This window comes from Artemia franciscana, chromosome 11 (genome assembly GCF_032884065.1).
Source record: "Artemia franciscana chromosome 11, ASM3288406v1, whole genome shotgun sequence".
NCBI lineage: Eukaryota > Metazoa > Arthropoda > Branchiopoda > Anostraca > Artemiidae > Artemia > Artemia franciscana.
Window position 1 is genome coordinate 33,286,234 of NC_088873.1, and position 26,135 is coordinate 33,312,368.

Below are 26,135 nucleotides of genomic sequence, written 5' to 3' on the forward strand. Positions count from 1 at the left end.
AATTACAACTGATTTGGCCTGTCTTGTTATAGTGTGAAGATACGAAAAATTGAGTAAAGAAAAAACGGGTTTAATTTCTATAAAGCAGTGAACAAAAATAAAATATATAAATGAAAGACAACATATTTCAACGTATAACTCTAAACATGTCCCAGGACCAGGTGTAATTAATTTAAGCAAAAAGGAGTTAACCAAAGAACAAAAGGAAATCCTTGAAAAGGTATAAAATTTGGACTATCTCCTAATTGTCGGTTTGTAATTTTTTTTCCATTGAGAATGGCTCGCAGACGTGGGGTCGAAATATTTGGAGTATTTCTATTTTTTATTCCGTTAATTAAAGTGTAGTTAATATATTTTATTTTTGTTCACTGTTTTATAGAAATTAAACCCGTTTTTTTACTCAATTTTTTTTTGGAAATGGAAAAGCAGTGTTGAGTGAGAAATTATTAAGTGTGAATATCATTATTAAAAATCTCTAAAGCCTTAGTTTCTTTTTCAGTGATTTCTATATCATTTAGAAAATTACTGTGATTGTGACAAATTTAAAAATTTTCCCGGAACTCAAGAGGGGTTAAATATTAATTTCACATATTTGGTGCGTTTCTTCGTGTTTTTGTACTAATCCCCAACACTGAAAAACATCAACAAAAATCCTGAATACGACCCTAAGAATTGCACATTAGTTTTCACCTCCACCTTCCCCTTGTTTATCTTGTAAGCCAAAATACTTTAAAGGTTTAATCAAACCTCACTATCTTAGGTATATTCTCTGCTGTTTTACCGATCCAAATATTTGCATATAAGGTCTTTAAACCTCTACAATGGGGCTCTACTTCTTTCGCAGTTAGGAAGTTTGAGGCATCAGTTCTTTTGATGCCTCAAATGGTGATGGTTTATGCCCAAAGATTTCAACTCTCATTGAGCCTTCGGATAAACCCAGAATTTGTTCTAAGGGAGAGACGATGGGAGGGTGGAAGTAAAATTTACATATAATCCTCAGGGTGGTTACAAGACTTTTTCTTGTAGGTCGGGGAATTTTCTGTGGGAGGGAGAGCAAAAACTTCAAAATACATCAAAATTGTAAAATCGATATTTAACCCCTATTGGTTTCTGAGAATATTTCTGATCTACGCTGTTTCTATGAGATTAAAGAGTAACATTAAACCCAAAAAATTATCAAAATTAATTCCACATAGGAGGGGAACTTCCCCTTCCTCATCCCCACCTCCACCTCAAGGTCGTAGAAACTTAAGAGGATGCTCATTACGTCAGGAATTGAATGTTAATCTTTTTGTATGAGTCGAAACTGATTGACTGTATTCCAGGGGGAAGGATTAAACACCGGCTTCCATTTTTGATATCTTAACTTGTTTGACCATATTAAAAAAAAACTTGTTTGAGGAAGTAGGATGCTCTGACCCTAGATTTGTCGGTGGAGAGAGGAGGAACTTCTTTAAGTGTTGTGTAATATTCATTGTTTTCTTATTAATTTAAGTTGTAGAAGAAGTAAAAAATTACAACAATTACAAAATACTCATTTTGATTAATTAGTAACTTTACAATTGTCAGTTATCTTCGTCAAGAAACAAATTGCACTTTGAAAAATGGGCAGATTACAGATTAGATCTGTATGAGTTATGATACTTTTTGTAAAACCAAGTTTTACTCGAGAGAAAGGGGGCTCATAAATCTCTAAGTAATTAAGTAAGTTTCGGTTAAACAGAGTTCATTCCACCCTTTAGGGTTATAATGAAACACAGGTTAAAACAGTTACACCACCTTTTACAGATGAGGGATGTTAGATTCTCTAACTGCTTTTCGTTAATTTAGATGGAATTAATTGGTGTAAGTGGTGTCAATTGGGGTATTATTGCGACCCCCTTGACATTCCCCTTCCTAGGTTTAAAAAATACAATTTACGAGATTTTCATTGGAAATTTTCTTTTCGGTACTTTCAGTGAAAAAAAAAATTGTCACTCCCCCTAGATTTTGAAAAATGTATTTTCTACTCCAAAATCTAATTTTGAGTGATGGACATCACTGGCTTTGATTGCCAGACATATATGTACAGTCATCAGATGGAGAGGGAAGGGGTATAAAAAATATTATAAAGCAGTAGGAAAATCATTGTGCCACTCCTTAGCATTTAGGAGGTATTGGGGGAGTGGCTACCAAATGTTTTTTTGTGAGAATTTGTGTTCATTTAAATTATTGCTTCATTGTAAATTTTTTCTTCTTATCGTCTCAATTGTAATTTAGCATATAACGACAACTTAAGAGAAATGACAAGACTATAATATTTTGTCAAACTAATCAAAAATTGAACAAAATCGAAAATTGTAAAATAAAAAATTAAAATAAAATGGCAAAACGAGCTTTTTTTGGGAACAGCGAAGCAAGAGTTATGTACCTTTCACAATGTGTCTTAAAACCTTTGAAACTAGCATAATTTAAGAGTTTAGGCTATGCTATGTAATCTTAAGGAGCAAAAATTATCCTTACTATAAGCAGTTTTAGATAGACTCGAGCTCTAAATAGAATTTTATGCTACAGAAGTTTATATTGCGTTATGGAAAAGTAAACATATTAGTAATATAATAAGATAATATACTTATATAATAATAAGATAATATATAATATAAGATAATATAATTTTGAGTGATGGACATCACTGGCTTTGATTGCCAGACATATATGTACAGTCATCAGATGGAGAGGGAAGGGGTATAAAAAATATTATAAAGCAGTAGGAAAATCATTGTGCCACTCCTTAGCATTTAGGAGGTATTGGGGGAGTGGCTACCAAATGTTTTTTTGTGAGAATTTGTGTTCATTTAAATTATTGCTTCATTGTAAATTTTTTCTTCTTATCGTCTCAATTGTAATTTAGCATATAACGACAACTTAAGAGAAATGACAAGACTATAATATTTTGTCAAACTAATCAAAAATTGAACAAAATCGAAAATTGTAAAATAAAAAATTAAAATAAAATGGCAAAACGAGCTTTTTTTGGGAACAGCGAAGCAAGAGCTATGTACCTTTCACAATGTGTCTTAAAACCTTTGAAACTAGCATAATTTAAGAGTTTAGGCTATGCTATGTAATCTTAAGGAGCAAAAATTATCCTTACTATAAGCAGTTTTAGATAGACTCGAGCTCTAAATAGAATTTTATGCTACAGAAGTTTATATTGCGTTATGGAAAAGTAAACATATTAGTAATATAATAAGATAATATACATAGTAGCATAGTAGCAACATAATGAGTAAAAAGTAAAATATCTTGATGAGTAATTAAAAAAATTTACAGAAATGAATAGCAAAACTTTTTCTAAAATACATACAGCTTTTAATCTCCATTCCATGTACCTAATTTTTTAATATAAAAGTAAGTAAGTAAGTATGGCAGAAAACCTGGATTTTTTAAAATGTTTCTCATCGTAAAAATGGTTCTTAACGTAAAAATGGGTTATTAGCGTAACCAATTAGATTAGAAAGCTACATACAAAGAGTATTTGAAGGGCTGGTGGGTGGTCACCGAATGATGCACGTAGGGAGGAGTTTTATTCAGGGTTCTACAATATAATTGTGGGGAGAAACTTCGAGAAAACTCAGCAATAGGCGAATATACTAAATTTGTAAGGACTAAATCACAAGATTATGAGGAAATACGGAATAAAATCCTACTTACCTACGACTGCTCCCAACACTGGGCATATGTCTGAATGAAACCTTCTCTCCCTGTCATTTACTAGTTCCATGTCGATCTCCAAAATCTAGTATAAAAAGCTTATTTTTCTATTCTTGTTTAGTTTAATCATTTTTCACTCTCGTGTCCATTGGATCGCAAATTGATTTTTTCATACAAATTTCATTCATAATCAAAATTTATATAAATCCTTGTGATTTGAGATAGCAACAAATGTATCAAAAGTGATGAAAATGATTGAATTTCACAATATCCCTTGTGAATTGTTGAGCAATTGGTTGTGTATCACTGCCAAGAAAAACTAGATTATTTTCAAACCAAAATACATTTCATTTATTATTGAGTTTACAAGGTAGTTTCGTTGGGTTCAGGCTATTAACCCCACCCCTCCACATGTAAAATATCCCCTTCCCTAGGAAAAATGTCAAAAGTTTCTGACGAAACCGAGACAATAGCGTACAAGTTTTTTTATTTTTTACTCTGGGTGCTTATACATTACACGTCTGAAATAATAGAAAGCGACCTAAAATATGGGTTCATTTGACAATTTTTTTTTGAAAAGCAAGAAACTGAATGTCTTTGTATTTCAGGATGTCTCGCTATGTCATTCTCGCCCGTCAAGAACTCTTATACCTGTTGCTTAATCTTGACCTCTTGAAAAATCAGCAAAATTTCTGAAACACAACGACTTAAGATTAGAGTTCTCACACCAAGTCCCTTTGTGAATAGACTGTTTAAAGTCGCAGTCTATTTCCTTGACTCTAATATTTTTACGCACGGTTCTATTTTCAAAAATTTAAACAAACTATTTGTGTGATGAAGACTTAATTTGGCAGCACTTTACGGTTTATCAATAGTTGTCTTGCGTCCTCCTCAGTTGAATATATCATTTTCACAGACAAAACACAAATTCCTCACAATATTTGTTGATAAATAAAAACGGAAAAAAAAACTTAATGAAGTGGAGAAGAAATTTAGCTGCATGTTAAGATGTGTTAACTACAATTATTTTGTGTTTCATGAAGTAAAAATTGTTTTCCTAAAATGTTCCCTGCTCAATAGCCCCCAATCTAGAACTATAGAAGAGAGAGGAATAACATGGAAAGAGCATAGATTCAAAATCATGAAAAGGCAATTGACTTACGTTAATATCTTCACAGACTTTTACTTTCTTCAATTTTACCGACAATGATTTGTTCCAATTTGTATGTTGTTCAAATTTTATTCAGGTTTTTATGATTTTAATGACAGGTTTTTAATGATTAATACCATCTCCTCTTATTACGATACCATGATGGAATAAAGGAGTAATAATTCTTTGCAGAATGTCAGTGAAACTTGTTAAAAATTTGACACAAAATTGGATCATCACTGAAATTAAAAACTAATTTAAAAAATAATATTACTTTCTAATGATTAGGATCTTTCAGTAACTACTCATCAGCCTGAAATCGAAAGTTGGGCGTGAACTGAAATAACGTAAGTCCAACCCTAAAAAAGATGAGAGGGAAGTGACGGATAACTGAGAGGATAACGACGGATAAGAGGGAGAGAACCAACTGAAAAGGTAATCACATACATTAACATTATCTTAAAGGCCAATACGTGCAACAGTTTGGCTTATAAACAATAGTGATCTTGAAGGGCTTTTTTTTTTTATCTAACTATAACTAAAAGATAGAATAGAATTTTATTCTAAAAATTTTTATCATATGTATATATATATATATATATATATATATATATATATATATATATATATATATATATATATATATATATATATATATATATATATATATATATATATATATATATATATATATATACTCACCATATTTTATATTTGTTTTCATTAATTTTATTTTTATCTATTTATTTTTTATTTCTGACTTCTTAACTAAGAGTTGGTTTTCTTATGTATTTTGTACAATTAATTTTGTTTGACATAACGTCAAGTTATAAGAACTTGACGTTCACGTAAAACATAATTCATTGAACAAAATACGTAAAAAAGCCAACACTTAGTTAAGAAGTCAGAAATAAAAAATAAATAGATAAAAATAAAATTAATGAAAATAAATATAAGTCAAATTTAATTTTTCAAAACTTCATTAAAAATTCAAAATGAACATAAATAGATAACTATAAAATTAATGACTAATTTTACTGGCTATTATGTAACTCAACTAAACTTGGAACAAAACTCTTCCGGAATCTTTCATGTTTAGCTGGGATGGAAGTCAGTATGAGGATTTTTTTGAGATTTTACACGGGACGGTCTGTTGTGGGCGGGAAGGTAGGGTCCTGGGATGATGGAAGATAATCAAGAATAAACAGGGTATTGGTACCGAAACGAAGGCATAGGAGGCCACTTCTGTCGGCCAACGTGGTGAGCTTGAACTTACCAGGTACATGACGATATGGAATCTTCCCTTTACCAATTATGATTCTAAGTGCTTGTTTTTGGACATTTTCAATCTTATAAATATGCTCTGAAGGAAGACCGAAACGCCACACTGGACACGCAAACTTCAGTATTGGCTGAATAAAAGAACAATAAAGTTGGAGAAGAAACTTGGGGAGGGGGGAGATAAAATTTTAGCAAAAATTTTAGAAGGGAAACCGAAGGAGAAGCTTGTTTTAGGATTTTCTTTTTATCATGGGCATCCCTCTCCAAGTCAGCAGTAATTGTCACCCTAAGTAATTTAATGCATGTGACAGATATTTTGGGAGGAATTGAATTTTTGAAAGAAGGGGATGATTTTAAAAGATTAACTGTTATAGCTTATTATTTATTAGTGCCAAAAAAGAAGCCTCCTGTGTGACATCGTCAAGTAATTCATAATTGAGCTTTTAAAATTTCGTCGACAAACCTTAAGTGCAGACAGGACGTCCACATACTTCCATCACTGTGTTGTCAGTTATGAGGCTACTAACCATTATAAACAATAAAATTGTACCCATTTGGGTTTCATGGGGGACCCCACAAAATTAGGAAGGGGATCGGAATAAATATTTTTTATTTAAGCACTTGAGAACGATTTGTTAAAAACGAGGCAACAATTTTAGATAAGAAGAGACCCACTTGAAACTCAGTCAGCAGTTAATTTACAAGAATATTGTGATTAATTATGTCAAACGCTTTCTGGAGATTAATTAATAAAAGATTCAACCAAGTATCAGGGTTTTCAAGGGTTTCAAGAATGGGGTCAAGAAGACTCACAAGGTAGTGTGAATTAGATGTCTCCTTCAGGTTGCCAATCTATTTTAAACCAATAAGTTCAAGGATCTCTGCCTTTAACCAATTAGCTAAAAAAAACTTGTTGTATATTCTTAAGAAAAATGTGGTTAAGGTTATTGCTCGTACTCCAGTGAAATCATTCAATATATATAGTCCAGGATAGGAGTAATATAGTCCAGCTTCAAGCACGACGGGTAACATGTAATTAGTGACATGTAACAGTAACATGTAACAAGTAACAGTACCAAGTAACATGTAATTAATAATATCATTAAAAATACAAGCAAGGGGTGTTGATAGTTTATCAGTGAATGCTTTTATTTGATCACTTAGGATGGCAATGGGACAAATACTAGTTTTTTTAGTTTGTGTATTTTTTTTATTATTTGCTTTGTTGAAATTTCTGGGATTTTGTCTTCTGGAGTTTCAGGGATTAGACGGTTTTCCGAGACTGGAGGACTGTTTGCACAATGCTAGCTAGGTGTTTATTAAGCTCATTGGTTGTCTGTTCAGGTGGTTCATACAGAAGAAAATCGAGGTTCTTGCACAAGCGACCTGCTTTTTCTTTCTCTTTCTTAAATCGTTGCTGAGGTTTGCTCTTTTTTAAGTAATTTAATGTATTCTTCCCAGAACGAGAAACAGCTCGACGTATTTCTTTCTTTATTTGCTTACTGAGGGTTAAGGCCTCATATTTCTTTCCAAGGCGAAAAAGTTTTAGTGTCAATTGGACTAGTCCTGTTATTTTATTTTTAATGTAGGGTTAATATGTGGAATATACCTTCTTGGTAACCTCTGGCATACTATTCTGGTAATTTTTCATTAATTTTGTTTGAACAAACTAACCTCTAAATTTAGATTTAAACACGACAAAACATCATCCCTACTCTCTGACATAATCCAAGATCCAAAATAAAAAAGACCTTGACTTGTTATTGGCCGGAATGAAAATTCAGAGTCTGAGTAATTTGTTTTAAAAACTAGCAGTGGTTTCAATTGTAATAGGAAACAGTAGAAACAGTAGCTACCACCGAGGGAGGGAAGGGTAGTTGGAGTATTGTAAAAGGTTTTAAGGTCGGTGTGAATAACATCCAAATTGGTTCCACCTTTTTTAGTAGGGAAATCAACAATTTGCTTAAGCTTCCGATCTTTGCAAAGATAATTAAGACTTGGTTCGTTTATGTCTCCTGCTATAAAATGGGTACCTTTTCGTCATGAAGTCAAGGCTTGCTTATAGCCTATCATGAAAATAACGACGAGAATAAGCACTCTGTCCGAGTGAATAATAAAATGAGCAAATGATTAAATTAGTGTAAGGCCGAGACAAGCGTCTGGGCTTAGTAGATATCTAAATGATTTCATCGCTATCCCCTAGACCAGGAATTTTGATAAGAGTAGGAGAGAGTCAATCCTTTTCGAAAATCATTGCTCCTCCTCCTTTTTTCCCAGTTGGTAGTAGACCTTGCGTAGCTTTACAAAATCTTGGAAACCAGTCATTTGAAGGAGATCTGGATTTTGAGCCTGGACTTCAGTATGTTTCAATTTAGCTGTTTCAAATTTTCAAAATTCAAACTTTCGGCCTTCGTAGGAAGGAAACGGGGAAGAAATAACTTTTATTTTTTTTTTATCAAACTCTTTAACAACATATATCTTCAAAACAATTTTATTCTAAGGTAGCTTTGGTGGGGTGAAAGTAATAAGTTAATGCTGGAAGTGGGGAGAACATCATCTAAAACTGAAATATTATCATTTTGGTTATTGGAGGTAGGTTCGTCGTAAGGCTGAAACTCACCACCGTGGACCGACAGATTACTAAACCGGTTATGAAATGGGAAGACAAGAGGTTCAATTCTAAAAGTTGTGGGTAAATTGAGAGAGCCGGGGGTAAAAGTCTCCTGGTGCTCCAACGATTCTGTAAGAGCAGTTTCTTCTTATAGCGAAAACATGTTACTAAGTGAGATGTAACAGACTTATAGTCGAAACACGGGAGGCTCATTTTTTAAGCAAGGATAGATCTAGAGATATGGGGAGGGTTAATGGGGAAGGAGGAAGGGGAGAGCTTCAAGGGAAACCGGAGAGATACGCTGAGCCCGTGTGACCAGCGGTGACCACGAAGAAGGGATCTAGTAACGCGATGTCAGTATTGGAAAAGGTTGTTGCGGGCGCGATTTGGGGAAGGGGACTCGAAAAGGGGTTTTTTTACTCAGCTGTTGGCCCCTTCGTCTCGACAAGTTTTTTGGCATTTGCTCGGGGTCTAGGATTATTGCTTGAAGCATTCCCCCATAAGCAACCTTAGTATATTATAATCTAATATATTTTCTGAGGCCAACCTGACTTTCATACATAATGATGATAGAAGGTAATAAGCTTACCTAAGCTATGGATGTCAGGTGATTGATTTTTCTTCTAACGATAATTTCGACAGGACCTGTGCCTGTCATCATCAGGTTAATTCAAATTTCTTGCCAGAAAGTAAAATCACTAAATAAATAAAACTAAAAACACTGAACAACACTAATGATGAGCCGAACCTGGAGTTATTGTTGTGCCATGGCCCGAATTTTGGTAGAGGCGTTGATGGCTGCTGTCCTAGTGGATCTTAAAGAGGTTGGGCCTTTAGGAAAGGGGTGGAGTTTTTTGTGGATTACCTTCTATCATCATTTTCATATTATAATCGAATACTGGAACACGGTTATAACAATTGAAATGAGTCAAACGGTCAAAATTCTTAAAAGGCACTTGATTAATGGGACAAGTGTTGCTTTGCACTTCTTCAGGTTGTATTTTCGGTATATGTGTAGGAGATTACACTTCTCTTTTTTGTTGCAAGAACCTCCTTCGAAATGCTTGCATACTTTATTTACACGGAAATTTTCTCGTTGATTTGGTTGTTTCTTCAAAACACAGTACCATTTTTGCCTTAGTGAATAAACGGACATTGTTCACCAAATTTGCATGCACCATTTGACATAAAAAAAAACGCATTATTAGTTTTACGTCTTCCGGTAATTCCTAGTCCTTCAGCAATTTTCATAACACAACTTTTTTTGAATAGCTGCAAATTCTGAGCGTTGATTTTGGTCTGTTTCTTCGACAGGGGTCGGGCATGACATTCTACTTCTATGCTGTGAATCTGTTTTTCAAGTTGTAGGATTCAATTATCTTTTGAAAGGCCACTCTCACAACTACTGGGGCAATTTTGAGTGAGCGATTTCTCCAAAGGTAGCGAAAACGTGTTATTGAGGTTAACTATAGAGTATGTAGGAGTATCAGCCTCAGGGTCCTCAGTTACAACAGCCATTACACATAAGCTGTGCTTCCAGTTGCTTTTTTGCCGAAATACTGGTGTGGTTCCTGCACAGGGGGGGGGGGGCTGGAACCATGAAAGATATTTCAAGAACTGAATCTTCACACCTTTCCCACCTTTCAAATCCAGGGCAGATGTAAGTAGCTCTGGTTCGTGTCATATTTAGTGTACAATTTTAATGGTAATAAAACTTATTTATGAGTCCAAAATAAATTTTCTTCCAAACAAGGGTGTTAAATTCATAAATCCCAGGGGAAATTATACTCAAATAATTAGCTGTTAAATCATCCAAGTACTGTTTTGGAAAGTATTTTCAATAAAAGTCCGTAGGGAAAACAAATAAATAAATAATCCAAATTTAAATATTTTCAAGTTTAAGGTAAATTATGAACTGTCCATAGCGAATCACAATTGAGTCTTACTATATAACGAGATTATATCCAGATTACATTCAATAGAGGTACTTACAGAATGAACTCTCAATCTAAACTGATCATCCAAGGCTAAGTGTGACACGTAAGCTAAATTGTAAAAATAGGTTGGAGGTATATTCAGAAGGATTGCTGGTGTTTAACCCCCCATCCCCCCCAAGAACCCCCCCTGGAAAACAACCCCCCCCCCTTGGAAAATACCCCATGTGAAAAATAGGACTTTCCAAATTTGGCAATTTTATTTGAGTTTTGTTTTTCATTTTCCTCAGGCGGAAGGAATTTTGGAATTTATGTACTTTACGCTATTCACTCAAGTTTACACTGTGTAAAACTCGCGAACAAACCAGTTTCTTCGTTAGTTTCTTTCAGCTGACGGGAAATCCGGAAAAAGCTGGATTTCCCGGAATTATTTAAATACGATCAGAAATTAAATTAAAAAACAAGCTTTTTCAACTGAAACTGAGGAGTAACATCAAAAATTAAAACAAACAGATATTATTACGTATATGAAAGGACTTGCCCCTCTTACAAATTCTGGTCTTTTTCGCTAAAGTTCCGACTTTTTTTCCTAATTCTTTAAGAACGATTCCTGCAACACAAAGACCGTTTAATTAGAACAATCAGCTTTGATCTAAAATTCTATAAAAAAAAGTTTTAGCGCAAAGAGCAAGGTCTTGAGGAGGAAGCAATCTCTTTCATATACGTAGTAATTTCGGTTTATTCTAAGGTTTGAGGTTGCTCCTTACTCTTAGTTGAAACACTTGTTGTTTTCTCGATTTAATTACTTACATATAGTACTTGCTAAAGGGAAACTTACGAAACAAGTTTTTTATAGAAAAGTAGATAGCCTCATAAAACCAAAAATGAGCAGAAATTAAGTCAAATAATCTTTAAAGTAATAACTATGGAGTCTAATAGAAAAAAAAATAAGGGACATAAAATATTTTTTTGTGCTAAAAACACTGCTAAATGTCAATAAAAATGAACAGTAATTAATTTCACAAACTTTTTCTACCAAATAAGTTTGTCAAAGAATAGTAAAGAGCATCGTTAAGCAAAAATGAGTAGAAATAAATTCAAATAATTTTTCAAGCGAATAGAAATTACAATAAATAACCGATTCAAACTCAAAACCAGTAAAAATTAATATGATTAGAGCTGACAACCCCCACACCTTCGCAAGACCAAAAACATAATTTGCATTTTACTGAAAACGCAATACATTTTAAATGTTTTCACTTTTTTGACTTTAAAAATACAGAAGTAATAAGACTATAAAAAACATTGACTTGTCTCACGATAGGTAGACCTATTTTCTTGCACAGTAGAAACGAATAAACTGATAGTCAATGTACTCAAACCAGAACAAAAAAAGGCATAGGCGAATAAATAGAAACATTAAAACAGGAAAGTTTTGTTTTTGATCAGCGGAAATCTCTAGGATGAACTGACTGAGTGATCAGCTACTGAACAATGTGATGTATGTTAGGTCGCCAACCTATTAATCGTTTTCTTGAATATGTCCTTAAGCTCTCTTTTAAAAAGAGAAAAAGGACAAAACAAGGTTAATTTCCAGCCAGTGAACAAAAATTCGGCCATTGGCTAAGGATTATTGTCGTTCTTTCGTCCTTCCGTTTCTTCATTTTCTTTCCGATTTTTTATTTTCCGTTCATCTTGTGTAGCCTATGCAGCCTAAGAATCTTTTCAAAAAAAGAAGAAAAAACAAAATAAAAACGCTCCTCTTTAAAGCATGCACTGCAAAATGGCAAATGCGTATTTTTCCTTCCTATATTCTCTCATTAACTTGAACGTTTTTGTTTTGGTTTCGGGAGGTGGGGGGGGGGAGGCTACTGATCACTCTTAATCAAGTTTGAAGGTTGGTAATGAATTTTTTTCAAAAAATTCATAAGTAGAGCATCGCCTTTAATGTTGGGAAAGAAAAGAGGAAAGGGCTCTGGAAATAATGCTATCAAAACTCTAAAAAAAGATTTTAGCAGCCTAATCGATTTTGGATTACTTTACTAAATTTTGAATTTATTTTATTTTTGGATTCTGGCATTTCATGTGTTGAAGAGTTATGAACTCCTTGCGTCTTCAAGTATAGTTCTCTTTAATTAGTAACAGTTATGTATTTAACGATAAAATATTTTATAAGAATGTTAATTTAGTTAATTTATATACTCAAATCATTTAAAAACCTGCAAAACTCTGGGGAAGCAGCTGAAGGCCCCCTCCTCACTGTCTGCTTTTGTGGGTATACTCGGAAAAGCCAAGGAAGGCTAGATTGTTTGTGACGTTAGCCAAGAGAAGAGTAATTTTTGTTATTTACCGAGATTTATCAAGTCCTCGTTCTGGTTCAAGTTTTTCGTTCTCACTAGTATGAATTCGTGGTCAGTATTAAGTTGGCAGCAATATTTTCATACTACAGTATCTAATTAGTAATTCAAGTTGTATTCTTAAAGTTTTGGTGAATATGTGACCTCAGCATTCCTATTTTCAAACCATCTTTTACAAATTTGTCATTTAGAAAGAAGAACAAGAAAAAAATATTGAAACCAGAGTTGAGATGTTAAAATAAATTTTTGAATCATAATTTCACGGTTTTCAAAGACACGTCTTGACCAGTCTTGTTCTTTTCAAGCAAAAACAAATTTTCCATTCTTTCCAGATCAGAATATGTATCTAATAGTTTCTTCTAAAGTAAAATGTCTCCGTGATCAGATGAGGATGGTCACCCACTGGATTCATGCTCCAGTCAGCATTCGTGATAGGTCCAATGGATGAAATACTGCTTGTATTTTAATTTTATAGGCTGGTCAAAAACAAAGAAGAATGTTTATGACTGCAAAATACAAGCAGTTTTTTTTTCACTGAAACCAGCCGAAGAGGAGCGAATAAAAGAAGTTATATTTCCATGCTTTGTACGTGGAAGTGAGCGAGGAAGCCTAAAAATCAATTTAGATTTTTAAAATGTAGAAATTTGGCCAAAGAGAAGAGGGATTAGAAAGAAATCAAGAAGAACCTGGGGAATGCCCAAATGGGGGCAATTATGTAATAAGAAAAAAGAGTTTTTATCGCTATTGAAGAAAGCGTAGAGTAAAATACTTACGCAACAAATGCGAATTTACTAAATGCAAATGCAACCCTCAGGTTTATCTTGATTAAGTTTATTATTTGAGTTAAATTTGTTTATTTTAAATTTATTGCTGTTTAAATAGTTTTTTTTTAACTTTAACAAAATTTTGCTTATGGCAAATGCTTAGTGTTTTACTTAATGACTGTTTGAAATTTGCAACAGGATAGCTCTTTCAGGTTTATTCTACTTCAAGCTGAATTTAATAGGATTTTCTGTTTATTTACGAAAAACTTTGTGTTTTGATCCGACTCTGTTTTAAGGAATTCCTAGCTACGGCTGCAACCCGGACATATTATCGAAAAGTCATCCATTGGAAATTTACAACGAATTTTGGATGGTAGTATATCATACCAGGAACAACATATATGATTTTTGTGCACTTTTAAATTTCTTGACTGCAGACAGGGGCTAGGATTTTGTTTAGGTAGGTAACTTTATTAAAAAATAATACTTTCATTCATCAGCTAATTTTTTACCCAGCAAAACATCAGTTAAATTTTTAACCCCTGTTCCTGGAAAAGAAGGAATATTGGTTTCTTCAACGTTTACTATGAATCTTACTATTCATTTCTAATTCTTAACAGTTCAATTTAATGTCTTAGCTCTTTCATTTTCTTTAAAAAAATTGTCCATGTTTCTATGTTATTTGTATGTTCGATATAAAAAATGTATCTTAATTTCATGGATCTTCAATTTTCTATGGTATTTGTATGTTATTGTCTACGTTTTTATATTATTCATTTGTTTGACCAAAAATTCATTCTGATTTCTTGGCTCTTTAATTTAGTTTAAACAAATTTTTTTTAATTTCTGTTATTTTGAAGTTATGACAACAATTTCTTTTGGTTTTATGAACCGAACTTTTGAATATTCGTCTGGTATTTTAGAAAAGCATATAAAGGATCCTACTGTTTTATTTTCAATATTCCACTGCTCCAGAAAAGATACCAGTAGTTTTTCCCTACAATAGCCTTATGCAAGATCATCTCCCATGAGTTGACATTTTTCAGGCGCCTTGCTTCCTGCAAGGGGTCATTGGAAAACTATCACGTAATCTCACTTTTCACTACAATTTGCAAAGTATTTATAATATTTCTGGGTTCTTGATTGGGCATTTTTTTTTAGCACTTTGAAGTTGATTTGTGAATATTCGTCTGGTATTTTAGAAACGCATATAGGGAGAAATAGGAAATAGATTAAGGGATGGGCCTTACAGTCGGCCTATGTGTGGAGAGATGGATGAGTTTTTGTATCATTTTCTAAGAGAATGTAGGGAGTTGAAGGAATTGCGCTTGAAATTTTTGGTTGGGAGGTCAGGGGAGGATTTTATTTTAGAAATTTTGAGAAGTATCTGTTACTTAAATATAAACAATATTGGAAAGTTTGTCTGTGTAGGTATGAGATATCCACATAATTTTCTTAAATAATTAGTTTTAGTATTTTTTCAGTATCCACATAATTTTCTTAAATAATTAGTTTTAGTGTTTTTTCAGTCTATGTTTTGTTTCTATATTTCTTCTTTTTTTTGTGTATATCACCATGGCCTAAATGGGCTTTCGTATGAAAAAATCTATCGATTTATCTATCTATCTATAAAGGATCCTACTCTTTGTTTTTCATTGAGGTGTTTTTCATAGAGGTATGTGCTCCAGAAAAGATACCTCTAGTTTCGCCCTAAAATAGCTTTATGCAAGATTACCTCCCATGAGTTGACATTTCTCAGACGCTTTGTTTCCTTCAAGGGGCTAACGGAAAAATATCACACACACTCGTACTTTTCTCTACGATCTGCAAAGTATTTATAGGATTTCTGGGTTCTTGATCGATTTTTTTTTTATTTTTTCGAGTCGACCTGTGATTATTTGTGTGGTATTTTAGAAAAGTATATAAAGCATCCTCCTGTTTTTCTTCCTGTTTCATTATTCCACTACTCCAGAAAAGATACCTCTAGTTTATCCCTAAAATAGCTTTATGCAGGATCACCTCACATGAGTTGACATTATTAAGATGACTTGCTTCCTTCAAGGAGCCGACGGAAGATTTTTGTTCAAGCATCAGTCGACCTTCTAGAACCGCATGAATTAATGAAAATAAAGTTGTTAGTTTTCTAAATAACTATATAAGTAATGAGTATTAATTATTTTCTCAGGATATACCTCTCTAAACCACCTATCAAGTCAGAAATCATCAATTCATTCAAAGAGGCTATTGACAAGGTTAGAAAAAAGTTGAAAAAACTGGGATATAGTGTAAACCTAAGAATAATGGTACCTCACATATAAAGTGGTTACGGGATACTTAACAACTCCATATATCCCACTTAGGACCGTCAGATGTCTAAAACCCTAGATAGGGCAGGATATTCCATCTTGCTGAAAAGTGTAATTAAAAGAGCACAAGTGCACTCTAGCGTCGGAGCCATAAGCCGGGAGTGCACTTACAAGTTCATTTCGTAAATGGTAAAAGTAGAAAAGCTTCGGTTTGAACTTGATGTTCTTAACGGATGATTCTAGTTAGCCTAATCAATTTACCTCTTTCAGGTTTATTCTACTTCAAGCTGAATTTAACAAGATTTTCTTTTTATGTACGAAAAACTTTTTCAACTGGTATTTATATAGGCTGTGCTCAGAGGACTGAAGCTTATTCTGCCGGAACGTGCTCTTTGTACGATATATTTTGCAATAATCTACCCGACACCAGACATTGAGCCCCTGTGTTCAAGGACAAAGGATTTTCAGTCTAGCGTGCTAACCACTTGGGTAATGTTAAAATTTCAACTTTATTCTAGGCAAAATGTTGCATTAGCATTTCACACCACATCTCAGTTTCAGAGCAATGAAAAGCTCCATTAATTTCCCAACTTAATAATTTGATACATAAAGCTTTTGATAGAAGTATTTTCTTGAAGAAACTTATTAATATATATATATATATATATATATATATATATGTATGTATGTATATATATATACATATATATATATACATATATAAATATATATATATATATATATATATATAATATATATATATATATATATATATATATATATATATATATATATGTATGTATATATAAGCATATATGTAATCATTTTCTTATGTATATACTTTTCTAATAAGTATTTTGAAAAAATTAAAGGCTTCAACAGCGACCCAGAACCCAAAGGCGCGAGCAAAAGTCCTGGAAAGTTGCATGAAAAAAAAAAACAATAACAGAAACAAGCTGCCATTAAGCCACGCACAATGAGACCTTAATGCATAAAAAGATTAATATTCTTCTACAGAGTTTCTTTGAGACATTCAATTTATCTAAACAGATCAAGTAAGGTAATACAGGCGAACACTCAATGCCAAACACTCAGCACTAAAATACCAACTATTTGGGTTAACAAATTATTTCAGCATCTGCCTTTCACAAATTATCATTAGCAAATTGTGCAAAATTATGCTAGTTAAAAAAAAGTTAGAAATTAGGATTCGAATGTTTAAAATCGCGTGCAAATTTCTTATGTTTTCTTTGCTAATAATTTGTCAGATTTGTTTCAGTCTTGTTCAGTCATCCATCTACTGCCACAATTACTCCGTTTTAGCTCTAAACAATAAGACCAGGTTTCAATATTCGGCATACTACCCTGATTGCCTGGAGACCATTGGATTTTAAACTTAAAATTCTCAAAAAGTGTTAATGGTTTTAAAACAATTCTTTATAAAAAAACTCATTTGTTTTTATAATTTTGTATGTGTGGTAATTATTAATATCAATTAGTGTAGTGCTCAGTTTTATTCTTGGCATTTGCGCATTATAAATGTTTTGTTGTTAAATTGTGTGGTAATTAAATAGTATTTATATTCTATCAAGTTATTCTTTGAAGTAGATCAAACTTGCTCAAATTATCAGTTTGAATCATACAAGAATGAATAAAATATGCTGATGAATAAACATACATTAAAAAATATAAATTAATAAGTTATTTTTGAAAATATAAATACCTTACACCTAAAGAATAAATTTAAGAATTAATAAAATATACCTCAGTATTAGCGTCGTCGATGCATTTGAAGCCTTCCATGAGCTTTCTAAAGCTTTCCACAGTTTGGTAATTCCGTTCAGTGAATTTAATTTCCACATCCACAAGATTAAATTTCTTACAGAGTTCAGGAAGTTCTCCTATAAACAATCAGCAATAAATGAATGAGGTAACGAAAAATTTGATAGCCTGCAACATTAGAAGATAAGATGGTATAACAGCAACTTTTTTTATGGTTCAAACTCTGATTAAAATATAACCCAACTGTTGAGGCGCCAAGCAAATATCTACAATAAACTGAAATTTTGTATTTTTCGCTATCAAATTAATAAATAAATCAAACGTATTGTATGCAAGTTTTTGGCATTGGCTCGGAGTCTAGGATTATTGCTGGAAGCTTTGCCCCCTTAAGCAGCCTGGCTATGGCTTGGCATATTACAATAAAAGTTCTTAAGCCAAACTGGCCAGACTTGACAACAAAGAGAGATAAGATTCAACAAAAAACCTCAAACGAGACTACGGCCAGTAGAGAGAAAAGAGATGAAAGACTAAAATAACGCGGATATTTCCGCTGTAGCTAAACTAAGCGTCCTTAGCAAAAGAAAAAAAGAAAAAAACAGTAAACTAAAAACAAATAAAACCAACACCAATAATAATAAATACAATTGTCACTACTGATCCACGTAGGGAAAAGAAACTATTAGATTTACATCAGTGAGGACATCAAAGCAACTAAGGAAAAATTATGAAAATTGAAACTAAGTTAACTATTCTGTTGCGAAATTATCTTCTCGTTAGCTAATATTGAAGCAACTCTTTTTGTTGGGTAGTCTTGCAACTCTTTTCCAGTAGGTAATCTTGTCCCCTGTTGATTATGTAAAATTTTAATTCTCTTATTGATAATTGGTTCTTTTTTCAAAAGGCAATCATAAATTGGGTCAATATTTAAATGCTCCGTGTCTCTATTTACTGGAAGATTAGCAAACATATGTTTCTTAATCTCTATAGCCTCCCTCGCCCATTGAAAAAACCCCTATCATTATAAATAGCTGTATCCTCATCAAATTGTATAAAATGTTGAGGATGAAAGAATGTATGTTCAGCCAGTGCCAAAACAAAAGAAGTGTCAGGAGGCTTTCTCAATTGTAGAGTTTTTTCTATTGAGTTGCGATGCTCAATAAATTGTTGCTGAGTCCTACCAATATAAAACTTTCCACAAGAACAAGGAATCATAAACACCCCATTAACTAAATCTCCCTGGGTTAAATCCCTCCCAGAATTAAAGACACTCTAATTTTGAAGCAAGTATCAATGTTATGTTTACGCAAAATTCGTTTAAGCATTTCCCCTAAAATAGGTACATAAGACAAAGAAATGACTTTTCGGCATATTTAATTCTGTTCACTATGAAACTCCTATAACCCTATGGTTATGGTTAATGCGCATATTTTTTATTATTTTACCAATGAATTTAATCGGGTAACTTCTAAAATAAAATATTCCTTAAATACAACAATTCAGAACTTAAAAATTCCTGAGAACAAATTCTGAAAGCTATTCACCAATGCAATCACAACCCTTCGTTTCACAGAAATAGGGTGGCACAAATCAAAGTTCAAATACCTATTACTCTGTGTAGGCTTTCTATATACTGAGAACAGTAAATGGAAATTACTTTGAATCAATATGCTATCAAGAAAAGGTATTTTGTCATTTTCTTCAAAGTACACTAATTTTACATTTTTATTAAAACTATCTAAATGCTTATGGAAAAGGTCTAAGGACTCTAAATCGTGTTTCCAAATGCAAACCACATCCAAAAATCTGCCCCAGAAACAAGGGGAGAGCCTAAAACTGTGTATAGCGGAGGTTTTAATAGAGTCCATGAAGAGATTTGCTAACAAAGGAGAGAGAGATGCCACATATAGCCAAACCAAACACCTGTTTGTAAAATTCGCCTCTAAAGCCAAAATAAAGAGAATATTCATTTGCAAGGATGACCAACTTCATAATGACTTCAGTATCCAAACTAGCGATGGTCACATCTTATATCAAATCAAAGTGCTTTTGTCATTTAATCCTTAATATATCTTTGGATTTTTTCATATTAAAATTTGAATACATGAAAACCACATCAAAGCTAGAGAGGAATGAATTCTCCTCCAATATGAAAATTTTCAACTAATTGGTAAGATCAGTAGAGTTTTTCAAATACCATTTTTGTGTTCCTAAGAGTGGACGTAATGCCACCAATAATCACTTTCCTAATTTTGCCGATGCGTCACAGAAGACGCCTAGTTTAGATACAGGCGAAATATCCACGTTATTTTAGTCTTTCATCTCTTCTCTCTCTACTGGCGGTAGTCTCGTTTGAGGTTTTTTGCTGTTGAATTTTTTCTCTCTTTGTTGTTTATTATCATGTCTGGCTAGTTCGGCTTAAGAACTTTCATTCGTCAAACTTAAGGGCAACAACTAGCCGCTTCTGTCAATTATTATTTTTCTTTGGTAAAAAAAACACGCAAATTTTCTTAAAAAATTGCAAGAAGAAATCAGTGATTTCTAGATCTTTTAGAATCAATGCCCATTTTGGTATACTGAAAATGAATCAAAATTAAAAAAGAAATTCAGCCTCATGGCTTTCAATCACGTGACTTCCGAATAAAAACAAAGACGTTTTAAGATGTCCAAAAACTTAAATTTTGTCGAAAACGTTTTTAAGAATAACCTTCGATCTGACATGTTTCTGAGAATTAAGGAAGTGGCTGTTAGATCTTTTCACCATGGTTTCTATTTGTCAAAAAGTTCGTTTGGTTCAATAGACTTTTGTCCGGGGGAAGGGCTGCAAGTTACAAACTTTGACCATTGTTTACATGTAGTAATGGTTATTGGGAAGTGTATAGACGTTAAGTGGGACTTTTTTGCGTTGAGGAGGGATCGGGAGCAGTGAGTTATATAGGAGGATATCTCCATCGATAAATTTATCACAAGGGAAGAAAATTTGCATGAAGGGGGTTGCAGGGCTTTGCACGAATAGAAAATCACAATAATATTTAAATCTGCCTGTTAAATTCTAGTGATGAGTTTCAAGGCCTTACTGAAATAATAGAACTTTGTGGAACGTATAAATGTGCATAAATCTGACGTTTCAAAGGAAAAATCTGGACTCTCTTTAGTTCTTGCTGATCCAGATCTTCCTTTAGTGTTACAAATATAATCTTTGAGGGATTTGGTAGATCTTTATTTTACAGGTATTCACTCATAAAAGTGATAAAAAACCAACTAGATCCTATCTATCACGCCCATTTTTATGCATGAGTTGACACTTTTTTTTAAATCTAATTATATAAAAAGGATTTTTTTCTTAAATCTGTTTTTTATTAAAACCTCACGCAGTCCCGTTTGATCAGTACAGTCCTTAATATGTATTTTTAATTCAATCCCCAAAATACACAAAATCGCATTTAGCCGCGTTTTGATCTCCAAGGGGGGGGATTTTCTGGACAAATATTAGGCCCAGTTTTATCCTAAATCCCTCCTTTCATCCTCCATACGTGGGCTTTTACTTAAACATAACTGCATGTGGCATCTATTGTATAATTTCACGCTACTCAATTAGAGTATTCGAATAAACCGTGAGCATATTTCAATCCAAGTTAAAACTAAATCAATCATTGGTAATTTCTCACATTCGAACAAAATAATCTTCAAAAAATATTTATTCATCTATTAACAATTTTTACTAGCAATTGCTCCTCACTTTAAACTAGCGTTAAAACTATTCTAAAACATTAAAACCTATATTTAAAATGCTTCGAAATATCTAAACTGCTTTGAATGTGGTAGATCGTTAAAAAGCATTCAATCGGAGAAAAGTCTTATCAGTGCTGTTCTGTATTCTACTCTTTAGAATTCCTTAAGTGTTCAATTTTCTCTTAATATAGACTTTAAGTACAGACATGTTTTCTTTTACGTATGGAAATTTCAAATAACCCAGAACACGTATACTGTTTAATGCAACTCTTCTATTACTTCCTTAAAGGGGTTTAACGCTATATGTAATTACCGCTCTTGTGGGTATTGCTCTTGTAAGTGTTTTCCTTAATTACTTAAATCTTAATTTGCGATTACACCATTTTGTTGTTACAGCCCAATTTTTTATTACAGCACATATCACCGATCCCAAAATAATGTTGCCATTATTTTTATAGGTTATTCACTTAAAATGATCATTTCTTACTCATTTTGCTTTACTTCTGTCGAGATTAATATTAATATAATGGTCTCCAGCACTAATAATAAATTAAAAACTTAAAATATGGATTTATAACATCTCGGCACCAACATTATAAATGGAAAAACACACTCAATGCTATTAGAACCAAGTATCAATTGTTTTTGTCAAATTATTATGCTTAATTATGCTGCATAATTATGTTGATTCTTGTTGTTATCATTAAAGTAATTTAACAATTGATTCGAAGTGTAGTTAAACTTGAAACACAACAAATTCAATAATCGGGCGAAAATATAAGATTTCGCACTTAAATTGTCACTTTCGATTGATTTGCCTGGTATAATAACTGCTCTTTGGTTAGGGTTTAATCTTCACAATCTATTTTCAACAGATATATTCACGTCCTGATACCCTTATATAACTAATTCGATTCGAAAGTTTGTTAATTAATTGTCTACTCAATTCAGGTAATAAGTTTTATCGATATTATAATTTTTTCCCCTCTTAAGCTGTGATTGTTCTCCTTTTTGGGCGGGGGGAGGCCTTATTTATCAAATTATAAAGTGTGGGGTCAAGCTATAAATAAGTGTACACACAAATGGTTGTAAAACCAGAGGGAGACCCTCGGGTGGACTTGCTTGCCTAGTTAAACGATCCTTGCCTGTCACTGCTGTATTGTACTGCTCTAATTTTTTGGCTATTAGAATTAGTAATCTTGTATTGGTAAATGTTTACCTTCCTCTTAACGAAAATTCACTGTCTTCTCTGATGAACTTTGCGACAGTGTGCTCCTCCATCAGCAGTCTGATCAAAAATATTGAAAATCGTGGGTAAGATTGGGTTCTAATGGGCGACTTCAAATGTGATTTATGTAATTAGTCAACCCGCACTGAACTTATTTTAGATTCTTTACCTGCTGTTTTCTATATTGTCCCGAAAGATACTAGACACACGTACACTCATAACGGTAGAATTCTGCACAATATTGACCATAGTGTAGGCTGTGCTACAGTATCTTCCTTGGATGTACATGTGGACGAGGATAAGCGTGATTACGACCATATTCCGATATTCTTAGCCTCTTCATTTCCTTTCACAATCCCGGTTGCCCTAATTGATAGCAAGCTTGATAAGAAGCGATGCTATAAAAGTGAATTGAGGAAATTGACATTCCATTATACATTTTCACCTTTGCTGCTCTCCTCTTAAAGCATTTTCACTTAAAATTTTTGCTAAAGGCGATTTATGTAATAAGTCAAGCCGCTCCGAACTTATTTTAGAGTCTTTACCTGCTGTTTTCTGTATTGTCGCAAAAGATGCTTGACACACGTACACTCATAACGGTGGAACTCTGCACAATATTGTTCATAGTGTAGACCTTGCTACAGTGTCTTCCTTGGATGTAAATGTGGATGAGGATAAGCGTGATTGCGACCATCTTCCGATATTCTCAAGCCTCTCCATTTCCTTTTCACAATCCCGGTCGCCCTAACTCGCAGCAAGCTTGATGAGAAGTGGTGCTATAAAAGTGAATAGTAGAAAATGATATTCCATTATACATTTCCACCCTTGCTGCTCTCCTCTTAAAGCATTTTCACTTAAAATTTTCGCTTAAAGCAACCCCCTCCCCGCCGTAGAATGATTTCCTCTTCATTTGGACTAATTTCCCATTTTTTAAGTTTAGTTGACTATTTTAAGAAATTTAATTTTTTCCCAAGGTTTGTTTATTGTTTATTAATGTTTTAAATTTACTTATATTATCCTTCACCGTGGAATTGCTATTGATTTATATCTATAGTACGATATTCTTTTATGTTCTATTATTTTTTGTTCCTGCACCCAGAACTATGGTACTTAAAGTAATATTCAATGATCATGTTAACGTTAAAGTTTATTGGGTTAAAGCGTATATTGCCACACATAAGATTAATATAATGCACTTTAACATAATTACAAATTTATACTGTGAATACCATGTTACGATTGAGTTTTTCTAATTGAAACCTTTTTCTTATTCGTATTGTTACGGTATTCTTTATAGACCACGCATCATAGGCAGTTGATTTTTTAGTTCATTTTAACCAGATTATTCTATGCCACCCACACGAGTGACAAAACGGCACTCTAGTGACACAATTGCCCCCCTTTCGGCATTTCCCACGATCTTCTGGATTTCTTTATGGCAGGCCTGACAAAATTTTGCTTCTAGTGCTTTTCTCTCTCTAGGTAGATGTCGTTGATTATTGAAAATTATTTATTTGCCATAAACAAAAGTATTTGCCATAAACAAAATTTTATTTATGTTATGAAAAACACATTGACAAAATGACAAATTAAAGAAAATTCAGAAATAAACTTAATCAAGAGACTGGATGAGAGACGCGAAAATTGCTGCGGAAATATATATAAACTCTAAGCAATTTATACGTTGATTTTCCAGTTCATACATTTGAAGAATTTTATGCTATGCCACCTACATGGTTGAGAAAAATGCGCTCTTTAATGACACAATTGTCCCCATTTGGGCATTTTCCAGGATCATCGTTTCTAGTAGTGGCTATGTTTGTTAATTGATTTTGTTGTTGTGAATTTAATAAAGCTTCTCTCTCTCTAGGAGTTCATTAATGTTATATATATTCTTATATTTTCTTCTTATATTTTAGAATTTCTTATAAAATATATATTTTATTATATTTCTTCTTATATATTCTTATATTTATCATTCTTATATTTTCTTTCACTGCGGAATTGATTTCCGCATTGTAATTTCGCATTGATTTCCGCAGTAAGCTACTGAAATATTAGCAGGCTACCATACCATCGTCGATAGATTATAAGCTCAATTACAAGCTATTGCTTATAATTTTACAAGCTATTACAATTTTGCAAAGCTATTACAGCAATTACAAGCTATTGCTTATAATTATAATTCACTAGGTTTTTTACTAATTCTACCACCTATTAGATTTCACAGATTTCAATGTCATCTAGTTTCTTTGCAGAATCATGGTTGAAGCATTAGCTACAACCTAGTAAAGAGCGAACCGTTGACGACCAGAGCCCATTGTTACTAAAATTTAAAAAACGTTAAAACGGTCTTCTTTTTTTCTTCTTCTTTGTTTTCCAGGCCTAGTGGGTCACTAGAACATCATAGAGAGATGCTTAAGAGCTCATTCAAAAGCTATTTCTCATATCCACGTGATTTATATAAATTCCGCCATCCGCAAGTGTCATATGGCACGAAAAAGGGTGGGGCTAGCGGGCTGCCAGAATATCGTAGATAGATTTTCGCCAGACTTTAAAAGACATTCAACAGTCTCTGTGTGTCCTTCCTGAGCTGCAACATGAAGTGGACGTTCACCTTCTACATTTTTTATATTAAGATCAGTCCCAGACTGTAAAAGACATTCAACAGTCTCTGTGTGTCCTTCTTGAGCTGCTAAATAAAGGGGAGTTTCACCATAATTATTTCTTATATTAACATCAGCACCAGACTGTATAAGACATTCAACAGTCTGCTTGTGTCCTTTCCGACCAGCTAAATAAAGGGGAGTTTCACCATAATTGTTTCTTATATTAACATCAGCGCCAGACTTTAAAATACATTCAACAGTCTCTGTGTGACCTTCCTGAGCTGCAACATGAACTGGACTTGCACCTATCTCATTTTTTATATTAAGATCAGCGCCAGACTGTATAAGACATTCAACAGTCTCTGTGTGTCCTTCCAAAGCTGCTAAATAAAGGAGAGTTTCACCATAATCATTTCTTATATTACCATCAGCGCCAGACTTTAAAAGATGTTCAACAGCCTGTGTGTTTCCTTTTGAAATTGCTAAATAAAGTAATCTTTCAAATGGAATGGGCATGTTATTTTATTATTTTTCTATAATTTAAATGGATATGAGCCGCTATTTCATATCATTGCTAATATATAGGGACGATGACGTCATGACTCCTGTACTCGTATGATGTGCATGCCCTCCGTAATGATTTTAACTAAATTACATCATTAGCCTAGGTTACGGGTAACACAAGAGCATT

General features: G+C 33.1%; 1 long non-coding RNA gene across 1 annotated transcript in view; it reads left to right on the top strand.

Annotated features, from left to right (window-relative positions):
- The first annotated feature begins 5,142 nt into the window (after window positions 1–5,142).
- LOC136033121 (uncharacterized) overlaps window positions 5,143–26,135 on the top strand; it is a 51,083-nt gene continuing 30,090 nt past the window's right edge. Inside the window, exons 1-3 of the long non-coding RNA XR_010618862.1 lie at window positions 5,143–5,278; window positions 14,087–14,250; window positions 16,367–16,585. This is a non-coding gene — a long non-coding RNA (uncharacterized LOC136033121). The remainder of the gene's footprint in view (window positions 5,279–14,086; window positions 14,251–16,366; window positions 16,586–26,135) is intronic.